Source organism: Aegilops tauschii, chromosome 4 (genome assembly GCF_002575655.3).
Source record: "Aegilops tauschii subsp. strangulata cultivar AL8/78 chromosome 4, Aet v6.0, whole genome shotgun sequence".
Classification (NCBI taxonomy): domain Eukaryota; kingdom Viridiplantae; phylum Streptophyta; class Magnoliopsida; order Poales; family Poaceae; genus Aegilops; species Aegilops tauschii.
In genome coordinates, this window is record NC_053038.3 from 464,916,627 (window position 1) to 464,929,878 (window position 13,252).

Consider the following 13,252-nt stretch of genomic DNA (forward strand, 5'->3'; position numbering starts at 1 on the left):
GAGCTGATGGGTTTTCGATCAATGGGTAATTTCAACAGCGTCAACCCCGCCGAAAGGCGTTACATTCCAAACCCAAAGTATATGCTTACAAGTAGAGGCAGACGGCCGTGTCAGCGTATCCGAAATGATATGGATGAATCTGAAGCAGGAGGTCCGACTAGGCAATGCATTCTATGCAATGAATTTGGCCATAGGGACAATAATTTTCCCACTTTCGTCACTGGGCATGGACGAGGCAACTGGGGAAGAAGAGGAGGTAGAGGCAGTAGAGGAGTAAGGGCGAGAGGAAGAAGCTAAGCTAGCAGTAGTATGTTCTGAATTTGTATTAAGTGTGGCACTATGTTCTGAATTTGTATACAGTTTTACAGAAAATAATTGCGGCTTACTAAAACTTTCTCTTCGCTTAATGCAGATCCAGAACTTCCGGGCGCCGTTGACTGCGGAACAGATCACTCGGAGCCTGGAGGCCTACTTACTGTGGCTTTTCGGCAAGGTGATGTTCACGGAGAACCATGTCACCACTATTAGCGTGCTCTACATCCCTATGGCACTCGAGATAGCGAGCGCTCAGACGGCGGATCAGATCAGACAGAGGAGTTGGGGTTCGGCGGTCTTAGCGGCTACATACCGAGGTATGTGCAATGGTTGCCAGCTTACATCGAGAAATCCAGCCCTTTTTGGATGCCCTCTATTCCTACAGCTGTGGTCGTGGGAGAGGTTCTCTATAGGGCGACCAGATGTACGTGTTCATGAGCCTATAGACGCCATGTTTGATGTTGACGACATCGACATGCCTACTTTCGGTCTGTGTTGGACACGTCGCGAGGTATGCACCGTGTTGTAGTTTAATGCAACTTTTTTCTGCACAAGAGATAGTTCGATGCTAGCGGCTACTAACTTTTCTTCTCTGCAGAGACGCTTTGCTAGTGATCAGACCAGGAAGGCATACATAGCATTGAACGAGCAGTTCGATGCGTACACCGGGGTTATCTGGCAGCCCTACACGGAAGCAGCCATACAAGCGAGATACCCTGGTGGTATGTCTGTGCTATGCACAAGGGACCGAGATTACTGGATGACAAAATCTAAGATCATCTTCGATGTCTTCGTCGAGGAGATGGCACAACAGAGGGTTATGAGGCAATTTGGTCTTCTGCAGTTGGAGCTACCTCCCCCTATAGAGAACCCGGTGCCAGCACACATCCACAGGTATTAACCAGTTTTTCAATGTTGCATTATCTTTCATAGTACTCCATTCGAAGCTTTAGGTAATTGTTGAACACACACCACAATTTTAGGACGACAAGGAAGGGCATGACCAGGACAACTGCTGACTGGCTAGTTAGACTAGAGCCGTATGTTATAGAATGGGAGACAGCAAACACAAATCTATGGCACGAGAATCACAATTTCGATCTCGATGAATTCAATCTCTATTTGCGGCGCTACATGACCGGAACACGGTTACGCATTGTTGAGTACTCCCACCCAGAGGAGATACCGGATCCTACTCCGTCGGATATGTACCCGAGCTATGATACTTCGGGCTCTAGGCAGTACGCGGTAAGATATATTTTCTTTACGTAATGTTGTCACATACTTTGACGTGCAAGAGACAGACATTATTAATCATCATGGAAATTTGCAGGCTACCTTGATACGCGAACTCTACGACGACGTGACCACCTTTGGACGATCACTATCGTCTAGACCTCTTCTTCAGCATCGTCCAGTGCTACAGCCCTTCTTCGAAAGAATTCAGAATAAGATACGGACTGTGTACGAGGCTATCACGTGCACCCGGAGAACCGATGTTGTTCAGCACCAGCAGGAGCAGCCGCGTCACTCCATGCACCGACATCAACCACGTCCACGTCTAGCACATCAGCCGACAACCAGGCCACCCCGTCCTGACCAACCTGGCAGTTCTACGTGGCACCCGCAGCACTATGGTGCCACGTCGAGCTTCGTGTTTTCTCCACAGCCACAGCAACACGGTCCCTCGTCGAGCTTCGTGTTATCTCCACAGCCACAGCAGCACGGTCCCTCGTCCAGTTTCGTGTTTGAGCCAGAGCAGACGTCACAGCCAGCAGGTATGTGTCTTCATATTTATTGTTTTCAATATTAATTGACGCGACCTCATTCTTCATGATGAAACGTTCCATCGCGTAGGAGCCTACGGATATCAGGCGTCTATGTGGGCATCACATGATACGTGGGGGAGTGATCAACATCCCGAGGAGAACATACAGGCTCAGATGTCGCAGCACACCCAGTGGATGAACATGTTTTCGACTCCTCCACCAGGCCCCACACAGGATACACAGCATGACCAGGGAGAGTCTGAGATTCCTCCTCGTCACATTAGGGCACCCGACAGGTTGGGATGGTCGCCGCTTCCAGATCCACCTCCCCGCCAGGCCAGACGTCGTCACTGACGCTTCTATCTATCAGTAGAGACATTACCATCTATTTCTGTGTGAGACTTATGTCTATTCTATGTATGAGACAAATGACTATGTACTTATGTACGAGACATATGCCTACTCTATTTTAGTACTCTGTTATCCGAACTACAAGATTATATTTAGATAGAACATAATACTCATACAACGAGACATTACAAACAACTAGATAGAACTACATCTAAATTAAATGGTACGTAACTGAACTCACAACATACAGCATAAAAACTACATGAAGTCATCATCGTCATCCTCGATCGATGCAGAACTCTTGCCCTTCGACGATGAAGAACTCTTGCCCTTCGTCGATGCAGAAACCTTGCCCTTCGATGATGAAGAACTCTTGCCCTTCGACGATGCAGAACCCGGAAGCGGCGGCATGAAGATATCATCTTCGTCCTCGCTCTCCTCAGTCCATAAACATGGATTATTTGTTGCAATCCTTCTGAAAGTTTCACTCTTCGGCACCACTACCTTCTTCCACCTGTCATGCAACCTAAGAAGTTCTTTACGTACCTCCTCATAGGTCCTTTCAGGCCACCCAGACCTACGCAATTGGTGAGCCAACTCATTCATTATGGTGTCACTACCAGTGAGTTCGTCCCATGGAACTATCCTATTATCCATCCTGAAATCGGTAGCTAGCCTCAGAAGAGTCCTGCTCATCCTAGGGTGAAAACTACGATCGAAAGGAAAATGGGACATCTCAACTACACTACACTGCAATGCTTATCCACCTCCGTCTGAAGGGGGTTTTATAGGTAGAGAGGAGAAAAAGGCGGGAAAGAACGACTGCGGTATGGCGGGAAACGGGTGGCGGGAAAGGGTTGGCGGGAAACGGGTTGGCGGGAAACGGGTTGGCGGGAAAGGGTTGGCGGGAAATGGGTGGCGGGAAATAGTTGGCGCGAACATATGGCGGGAAAGGGTTGTGCGGAATACGTCATAGTTTTACAAAAAAAAACTAGGGATCGTTCGGAAAAAAATGGTGGCATGCACCAGTCGGCCCACAGCAGGCCAATTAGTCCTTGCCGGCCCACTGCAGGCCTATCGGCCAACTGCAGGCCGACTAGACTTGATCTGGTGGCCGACAGCCCAATCGGCCAGCAGCAAGCAGATGGGCCACCAGTCGGCCTGCTGTGGGCTGACTAGGCTCAGTCGGCCTGCAGCGGGCCGACGGTGTATTATTTTTTAAAATTATTTTTTCAGCGTAATATTTCTGTAATTTAATAAAAAAATGTATTATTTAAAAAAAAAGTATGTTTTTGGTCCCTCAAGTTTCCAAAAAGTACGGACTTGGTCCCTCAAGATTTTTTGGTATACATTTGGCCCCTCAAGTCTCAAAACCGGACAAGTTTAGTCCTAAACCAGTTTTTGACCCCGTTGACCGGGTTTGACTGCCACAAAACCGCCCGATGAACAGTAAATTCGAGTTAAAAAATACTTCAAAAAAAACTGAAATTTTTTGAGGTCCAATATGCTTACATGCGCAAGGTGTCCAATATGCTTATATGCTTACATGGGTAAGCATATTGTGAAGTTTTTTTAAAACTCGAATTTACTATTCATCGGGCGGTTATGTGGCGGTCAAACCCGATCAACAGGGTCAAAATCTGGTTTAGGACCAAACTTGTCCGGTTTTGAGACTTGAGGGACCAAATGTATACCAAAAAATATTAAGAGACCAAGTCTGTATTTTTTAAAAACTTGAGGGACCAAAAACATACTTTTCTCTAAAAAAAATTAGCCCGCAATTGCTCCATGGCGTCATCGTCATTCTCCCGCTCGCCGCACGCCCCATCTCCCGCCGTGTTGCATGCACCACCGCGCTCGTCGCTCCCCCGCGTGCAGTGCCCGAGGACGTCCCCGCAGCCCCGCGGTGCCGCTGCTCGCTGCACCTGTCCCCAACGGCGCCATGGACGACGACGGCGCCAACAGGCACCGCCCTTGGCTGCTCCGGCGAGACTCACCACCGCCTGCGAGCAGCACAAGCAGAAGCGCCGCCCGAACCTCCCATCTGCCCCTGCTCCTTCCCTCTCCCTTCCTTCTCTTCTTTCTCTCAATCCCTCTCTCTCTCTCTCTCTCTCTCTGTCGGTTACAAGGCCGCCGCCCGATCTACAGTGCCGTCTCCGACCTCCCCTACCTCGTCCATGTCCGGATCCGGCCATCGTCGATGCCCTACACTCCCGCGCCGCCGGCTTCGCACCCGCCGGCCTCCCCTAGTCCTGCAGCGCCGTCGCAGCGTCAGTTGCATCACGAGGACGTCTGCAACCGCAGTCCTAATTTTTCCTCTCTGCAAGAATCTAGCATCCCAATCCTCTTGTCCCCAGCGGCGAGTAAGAATGTGCGTCGCCCGATGAGCCGCTACTTGAGCCTGATATAGTTGTCCATGAGGAGGTCACCGGCGCGGGTGATCGTCCAGGGCAAAAGGCAACACGGCACCACCAGCAGAGCATGCGGAGGTCAGAGTTTGTCGTCCTGATCTGGCTAGCAATTGATTCAAAGGATGTGCAAAATCAATGTCAGCTCAGCTTGTGATGCATGCGACTTCTAGGAATTGGGATCGATCCATTCTTTGCTCCGTCTCTCTCTACATTTTCCTCTCTTGATTAATTTTGGAAATTTTCCTCTTCGTGGATGCCACGTGAAAAGAAGCCAGCAGTGTGCATGGTGGCAGGTGTCTCTGCAAATTGCTTGCTTAATGGTTCAGCATTTGGAATAATTAGTAGCTGAATTTGTAGCGGGTTTTCTCATTTCGAATGTTATGGACAACTAGAAAGACATTCTATTGTACAAGTTGTATATACCCCCACCCCCGATAACTTCTGTACAAATAATATGATAATTTACGCACAACGGAGCTGATAACCTATGTACAAACCTGTCGGTAACTTATGCCCCCCCCCCTAACTTCTGTGCAAATAGCATGATAATTTTTATACACAGCGGAGCTGATAACCTATGTACATACTGTGGATTTGATAACTTAGGCACAAACACTATGTTAACTTTTTCCTGGGGTAAAAAGTTGTTGAGTACACACACCCTGATATTTCTGTGTAAATAGGGTGATAGTAGACACACTGCAGACCTGATAACTTAGATACAAACACCGCGGTTACTTTTGAACGATAGGCGGGAGTTGTTGAAAACATACCGCCAGTAACTTTTGTGTAAATGGCACGGGAATATACGTACCACGGACATGATAACCTAGATACAAACACTGTGAAAGTTTTTACCTACGGCAAAATCTGTTGAATGCACACCCCTGATAACTTCTGTATAAACATGATGGTAATAGACACACTGCAGACCTGATAACTTAGGTACAAAAATCGAGGTAATTTTGATCGGGAAAAGATAATTCTGATCAGGAGAAAAGGTTGTAACATAACCCTCTACAACTTTTTTGTAAATATCATGATAATATATGCATCGTGAACTTGAGAACTTAGGTTCAAATCTTGCAGTACGTAACTTTAACCCGAGGAAAAATGTTGTAAAACACCTTGGTAACTTGATAACTTATGTACCATCATCATGATAACTTTAGTCCAAGAAAAAAAGTTCACAACCCAGTAACCTTCATGTGGATAGCATGATATTGTAAGCATGGCAAACTATTGCAAACTTGTTATCTTACATACAAACACCACAATTTCTAAAAAAACATACAAATACCATAAAAAGTTGACCCAGAAAAAAATGTTGTTGAAAAATATACCTCGGTAACTCCTACAAAAATAGCATGATAAAATATACATTGTATACCTCATAACTTAAGTACAAACAACACGGTAACTTCGACCGGGGAATATTTTTTTGAAAAGATACCCCGGGGTGGGTGAGTTGTTGAGAATATACCCCGGTAACTTCCATGTAAATGCATGGTAATACATGCACAACATGGCTGGTTACTCACGCACAAACAACATGATAACTTTTTGACCCAAGAAAAAAGTTGTTGATAAACATACACGAGTATCTTATGTGGAAAAATGGTAATATATGCACAGCAGAGCTAATAACTTACTTATCCAAAGCATGGTAATTTTTTGACCAGGGAAAAGTTGTTGAACCCCCCTAATGTTGATAACTTACTTAGCCCAGACATGGTAACTATTTTTGACTTTGGTGGGGGGGGGGAGTGGTTCAAAAATGGCATGGTAAATTCTGTATAAAAAGCATGCTAGCATACACACAACAGAGTTGATAACTCACACACAAACACCATAGCCCCTTTGACCTGGGGGTGGGTTGTCTGAAAACATACCCCCCCCCCATAACTTTCGTGTAAATAGCTTGTTACTACACGCACCATATACATGATAACGCACGCACAAACACCGCGGTAGCTTTGACTTGAGGGTGGGGGAGGTGAGAAAATTGTATGAAAGCATGACCTCTCCCAATAACTTTCACGTAAATAGCAAGGTGATATACACACCATAAACTTGATAACCCACGTATAAACACCGTGATAACTTTGACCGTGGGGTGATGAAGTTGTTTGAAAACATACCATCGATAACTTATGTGTAAATAGCGTGGTAATGTACGAACCGCGGCGTGATAACTCACGCACAAACACTGCGATAAGTTTGTCCTTATACAAAAAGTTGTTGAAACATACAACGGTAACTCATGCGTAAATAGTATGACAATATACACACATCGGAGCTCATAACTTACTTAGCCTAGGCCGGTAACTATTTGCACGGAAAAAGGGTCATAAGAACATATCAACATGGGATCTAGTTTCGTAGGTCTCGTCACGACGGATTTTTTATGTGACAACGATTTTTTGGTCGGATCGACGATTTGAGCTATAAAACATTTTAAAGTTTTGAAATATGGAAGACTCTAGGATGACATCCGAATTGTTTTCTCCCTCTAGTGTATGCACATGCGTGTATATGAATAAAGGTTAAAGGAACCATTTTTCATGCCCAATAATTTTCTGTGTAGGCAACATGATAACTTATGTACCACAGACATGTTAACTTTCGTGGTACAGGTGTGATTAATTTTTAGCCAACAAAATAGGGGAGAATCTAGAATAACTTCAGCATTTCTGTCATCTAGTTTGTTTGCACGTGAGGAGAATGTTGGAGGACCATTTTATGTCCCCACAATTTTTATATAAACAAGATGGTAACTTATTTACCGTAGACGTGATAACTTACTTAGCTTGGGCATGTTAACTTTTGACCTGAAAAAAAAGTCATCGAAACATATCAACATGGGATCTAGTTTCGAAACTCTCGTCACGACGGGTTTTTTTATGTAAAAGCAAATTTTCGATCGGGCCGACGGTTTTAGCTACAAAACATTTTGAAGTTTGAAAATACTAAAGAATCTATGATAATGTCATCAATATTGTCTTACATGCATATGATTATTCTTTTTCAATTATAGTATACATGATTACACGGACATGCATATGAAGAAAGCATGCAGCTCTCATGGCTGGCTCCGGCCAGTCGCAAAGAATGGACGAGGTGTTCGGATCTGATGCTAAAAAACAGTACGTTTGGACTTTAGTCCAGTCCTCTGCAAAAACGTCTATTCCCCACCCCCAAATGTCCTGTTCCATGGAGAAAACCCGGGCTTCCTGCTATCTGCCGCTGCCTCCACGGTATGTGCCTCTGTTCCATTGTTTCTAGGTCATCCATGATAGTACGGATTATTCAATCTCTTAAGATTAAAATTTGTTGTCTACTGACCTTCTGACAATATAATGTTCCACTTCAGGTGTGAGTACCCTTATCGTGATGTGCCTCTGGTGTTGGAGACGCCGCTGCTAGAGCCAGAAAACACCAACACTTCATATTCCTCCGCGAAGGCGGAGGCGGTAACTCATGGCATCTCGCAAATATCAAGGGAATCTTCTCCACCTGTTTTTGCTCGTAACCCTTCTGGTTGGCATATACAGTTTTTCATCAGAATAGATGTTGCGGGCTCATTCCACACGTATCCTCGTCTGGGTGGGCCATTCCAGAGCTTGCAGGAAGCCGAGAATGCTATTGTTAGCCATCTTGATGACCTGCGCTCTCCAATAATGTGAATTTTCTCTACTTTTACATGGGTTGTTGCATGTCAGAAATTACAATGTACTAACATGTAGAATGCTCTGACCTGAACTAGGTGCACAGATGGGCTTTCGCACGCGGAGATTGGAGTAAGACACGAGCTTTACTGGCTTGATGGCACAAGGAAGAACTCTTCCAAAGGAAATCCGGACCGTAGGAATATCAGCCTTTTGGTTCAAGCTTTACTGGATAAGTACAATGAGGATCACCATTTTCGGGGGGTTTGCTCTCTCTCCCTCCTACCCACCTTCACTCTCTGTCGTTTTCTTAATTGTTTTATATTCATGTACTAATTGCTGATACAATCCATGCCTCCTTTTCAGGATCTTGCATATGAACTTGACGATGTTTTGATCTTCCGAGAATTTTATATGGGGGAGATGGGTTGCCTCAATATGTACTATCATCTCAATTTTACTACAAAGACTAAAAGAGCTGATGGTTTTCATGGCGGCATCAACAATCTATTCTTTGCTGAAGTGGCACAAATAGAAGGAGAAAATGAAGAATATGTGCTCAATTGTTTACGTATGGTGAAACCTAGTGACAATGGTATTTCTTCCACCTTATATTAAGTTGTGTTCATATAATTTGTGGTCACATTTCTCTGATCGACGTCATTTCGTTGCCCATAGTGTCATGTTTCCCGTCACCTCATCCATTATCCTTGAGTTTTACTACTCCCTCCGATCCGAATTAATTGACGCAACCTCTATACAATATAAGTAAGATATTGTATAGAGGTTGCGTCAATTAATTTGGACAGGAGGGAATATAGTTTTAATATCTAAGCCATTTCATACCCAGACGTATGTACTGACTGTGTACACATGCCTCTTTTTTTTGCCCAAGGGCGATGTTATGGTTGTATGAGTTACGGAAATGTTGATTTGAAGCACCCTGTCAATGCTGATAAATACGAAGGTCTCTATTCTGGCCCATTCAACCTATGTTGTGGTGTGGTTCCAGAACGAGATGTTGGCCATGATGTGCCTACATACATCCAGAATGAGGATGATAGGCTGGCGGATGAGGAGGCTGAGATAAGACGTACTCGATCCCTCCGTTCCAAATAGATGACCCAACTTTATACTAGCTAGTATAAAGTTGAGCCATCTATTTTGGAGCGGAGGGAGTATATACAAGGTAATATTTATATCTTGTGTAGTTGGTACTTATTATTAATGTTACTGAAGTGTTATGATTCTCCTTCAGTGCCCTGATGAACCTCCTATTCTGGTAAAATCGGATTGTGCAAGAATGCCTGCTAGTTTGGTCAAGAGAGAGGATGCTGGTTTGGCCAAAAGAGATGATGGCCAGGCGGAAGCGGGAAGTACATTGTACCTACTAGGCGCTCAGTGGTTTGAGTATCCCTCGTGCATATGTTCGCTTTTGGAATTTGTTTTAAATTTTTGTTAAGAAAGTGCAAAACTATGATCACTAAACTCTATATATATTTTCTAGAAAATCTGAGGTGCAAACGAACAAGTCCGTAATATAGTTTCCCAAATCTAATATCTATAATAACAAATATATACCATATGAAAATATATTGCATGATAAATGCGATGGTATTGCAATATATTTAGATAGCAATATAAGTACAACTTTAGTACGATGAAAATATATCTGGGAAAATATATTACGATGAAAATATGTTGTCTCAACTTAGTAGATGAAAATATATTTGGGAAAGTACATTCACGATGAAAATATATTTTCATCATACTAAAGTTTATGCGAGATGATGGAAGCAATTATACATGGCACCAATAGTTTAGTGAATGTTAAGAGTCCTACATTTAATCACAAAGTTCTCTTCATGTACCTGTCTGACAAACGTGGAGAAGTGGAGTACATGGGTTGAGACCCGAGAGCTGTGCCAAGGGGCTAAGTTCTTTCATGAATACGCAAAGCTTGCGTATCATTTTATTGATAGAAGAAGTTTAGAAAAAGTACAAGATGTGATACAACACATGACGAATAGGCGTGAACATGGTGCCCAGAGTAGAGAAGTAAGGGGTGCTTAGCCCAAACAGAAAAAACACAACTAAACTCGCTATTTTGAGAAGTAGCCCAAACCAACAACAAGACGACTATAATCTCTAGATCCAGATCCAAGCACGCCGCAATCAAACAAGATGACACATGCATGAAGGAGAATGACGCTGAGACGCCACCGTTGTCCGATCCGGATAAACGAAGCTAGGGTCTCCTCTGATGCTTGAAGAGGGGCTCAGATAACGGCTGTGACAACATCTCCAAGAGGGGACCACTACCGGAATCGCACCCTATGTCGACGGCCCTGGCCGTCGGCATAGCCCTGATTCCCGTCGGGATAGGCCTATGCCGACGGCCCTCGTCGGGATAGGGCCGTCGGCGTAGCCCGGGAGGCCGTCGGCATAGGACCTATCCCGACGGTGTCCGTACATCTATGCCGACGGCCCTGGCCGTCGGCAACGTTCCCGCCTAAACGGCTGCTCGCCATGTGGCGCATCTATGCCGACGGCCTAGCCCCCCACAGGGCCCACCGCAACACCTGGCGGCATTGCTATCCCCCCCCCACAGGTACCCCGTCCCATCTAACCTCTCCGTGACACGACGGAAGCAAGGCCCGTGTGGGGGGCAATCGATATATGTTTTCTGTACATTTAAGGCACATTTAAGTTAATGAAATTAGTTTTGGAAAAAAATAGAAAATAAATAAAATATTAAAATATTATTAGAAATCTATGCCTACGGCAAAGCCGTCGGCATAGCTACGGCCACGGAACGGTAGAGCCCTGGATTGATGACGTGGCGTAGGGCGGGGATCGATGACGTGGCAAGATCCATGGGCCAGGCCTCCGTCGGCATAGATATGCCACCCCACGGGACCGGCGAGCGACGTGGATCAATGATGTGGCGGGCGCCGCGGATCGATGACGTCGGCATAGCTATGCCGACGGCCACCGTTAGCCCGTCGGCGTAGCCTGACGCCGTCAAATGGCCGTCGCCGCCCGGGTAGACGGGCCCACATGATATGCTGACGGCCTGCGCTATGCCAACGGCCGCTGTAGGCATATTTCTTGCGACGCCAATGGACGATCTATGCCGATGGGTGCCGTCGGCATAGATTGATATACGCCGACGGCCTTTCTACGCCGACGGCTTTAGCTGGGCCGTCGGGATATGCCCAGCTATGCCGACGGGGGCCGTCGGCATAGATTTGGCCGTCGGCATCGCAAGTTTTTCTGGTAGTGGACGCCACCCGCGGGTGTCGCCGCTGCCAGCATAGCATGCAGGGATTTCGCCCTGGCCAGAGTCCGAGCAATGTCAAGATGTCGGATCACGAATCAGATAAGAGGAAGTTGTGGACGACAGGCTTCCGCCCAATAGATTTACTTGTGGTTTGAGCATGCCTCTAAGCAAAACGATTAATAGCTCAAATTCTACAATACTAAATAGATATACTATAAAAATATATTCTAGTATGTATCCAGCGATATTAATATTGGGCCCGCTTTAGTGTTTGTGGCCGTCGCTAGGTGGTTTACATATATAAATATAATTAGAAATTATTATTATTCATGATTGAAGATGAATAGATCATAAGTTTTTCCAAAAAAATATCAATTTTTGGTATCATAGTTTTTGATAGTTTTTTCCTATAAATTTAATTAAAGAAATTCATCGCTCGTCTTCGGACAAAATTTATAGGACTACCTTTTAGAAATAGAGGGAGTAGCTTGTAGTAACAAGTTTTACCCGGCTCCGGTTGGGGGGGGGGGGGGGGGGGGGGGCGATGACGATGACGCATCATCGGCTTGTCCAATGCTTGTAATCGTCTTTCGATGGTCTACGGATCTAGATTTGTTTTCCTGGTGTTCGTTGTACTGTCACACGACATACTTATTCTCTCTCCTTTTTCCCGGCCGCTTTGGCATCGATTGATGCGATTTCCAAGCTCTCTATGTGTAGCGGAGCGTTTGCAAGTCCGAGTTGGAGTCAAACGGTATGTTCTCTTGTGCATGTTATAAACCGGAGGCGATACGCGCGCGCTGGGGCGCCGCCGTCGCTCCCCTCCCCTTCACAGGAAAGCTCCTTTACGCCGCCTGGACGACGACGACCGCGCTCCCCGCCATGCCTCTCCATGCTCCCGACGGCCGCTACATCCGTGCCGACGCTGATGGGGAAGGGCAACCCTTCACCGACGTGGATTGGGCATCTTGACGACGCGTAGCAGATGTAAACGTGGAAGCCGCCAGCTCCGGCGTCCAGACGAGGCTCCGGCTCCACGACCGGCGGCAGCCTCCACCGCGGTATGAACTTTATCGCACCATCCTTTATCGCACCATCCCTCTCTCGCAACATGGCCAAATTCTAGCACCTCGCCCTCACTTCCAGTTACTACATCTACACAAAATAATGTACAATCCCCAGTTCGCCTGTCTCAAATTCTCAATCATGATCCACCACTAGATTTGTACTGCCTGTCGGGTCGACATTCAAAAAAAAACTAGTTGTTACATTAGAAACTATTTTTCTCTCCCTCTCTCTCGGTGCTGCATTGTTGATCGATTCAACTTCGTTTATACATCTCCCATGATAAATAAGTTTGTCCTTTAACTCATCGAGCTTGTGTTCCACTTCAGATGGGAGCATGCGGCATCTGCAAAAGAGAAAAGTATGTTTTTGGTCCCTCAAGATTTTTTG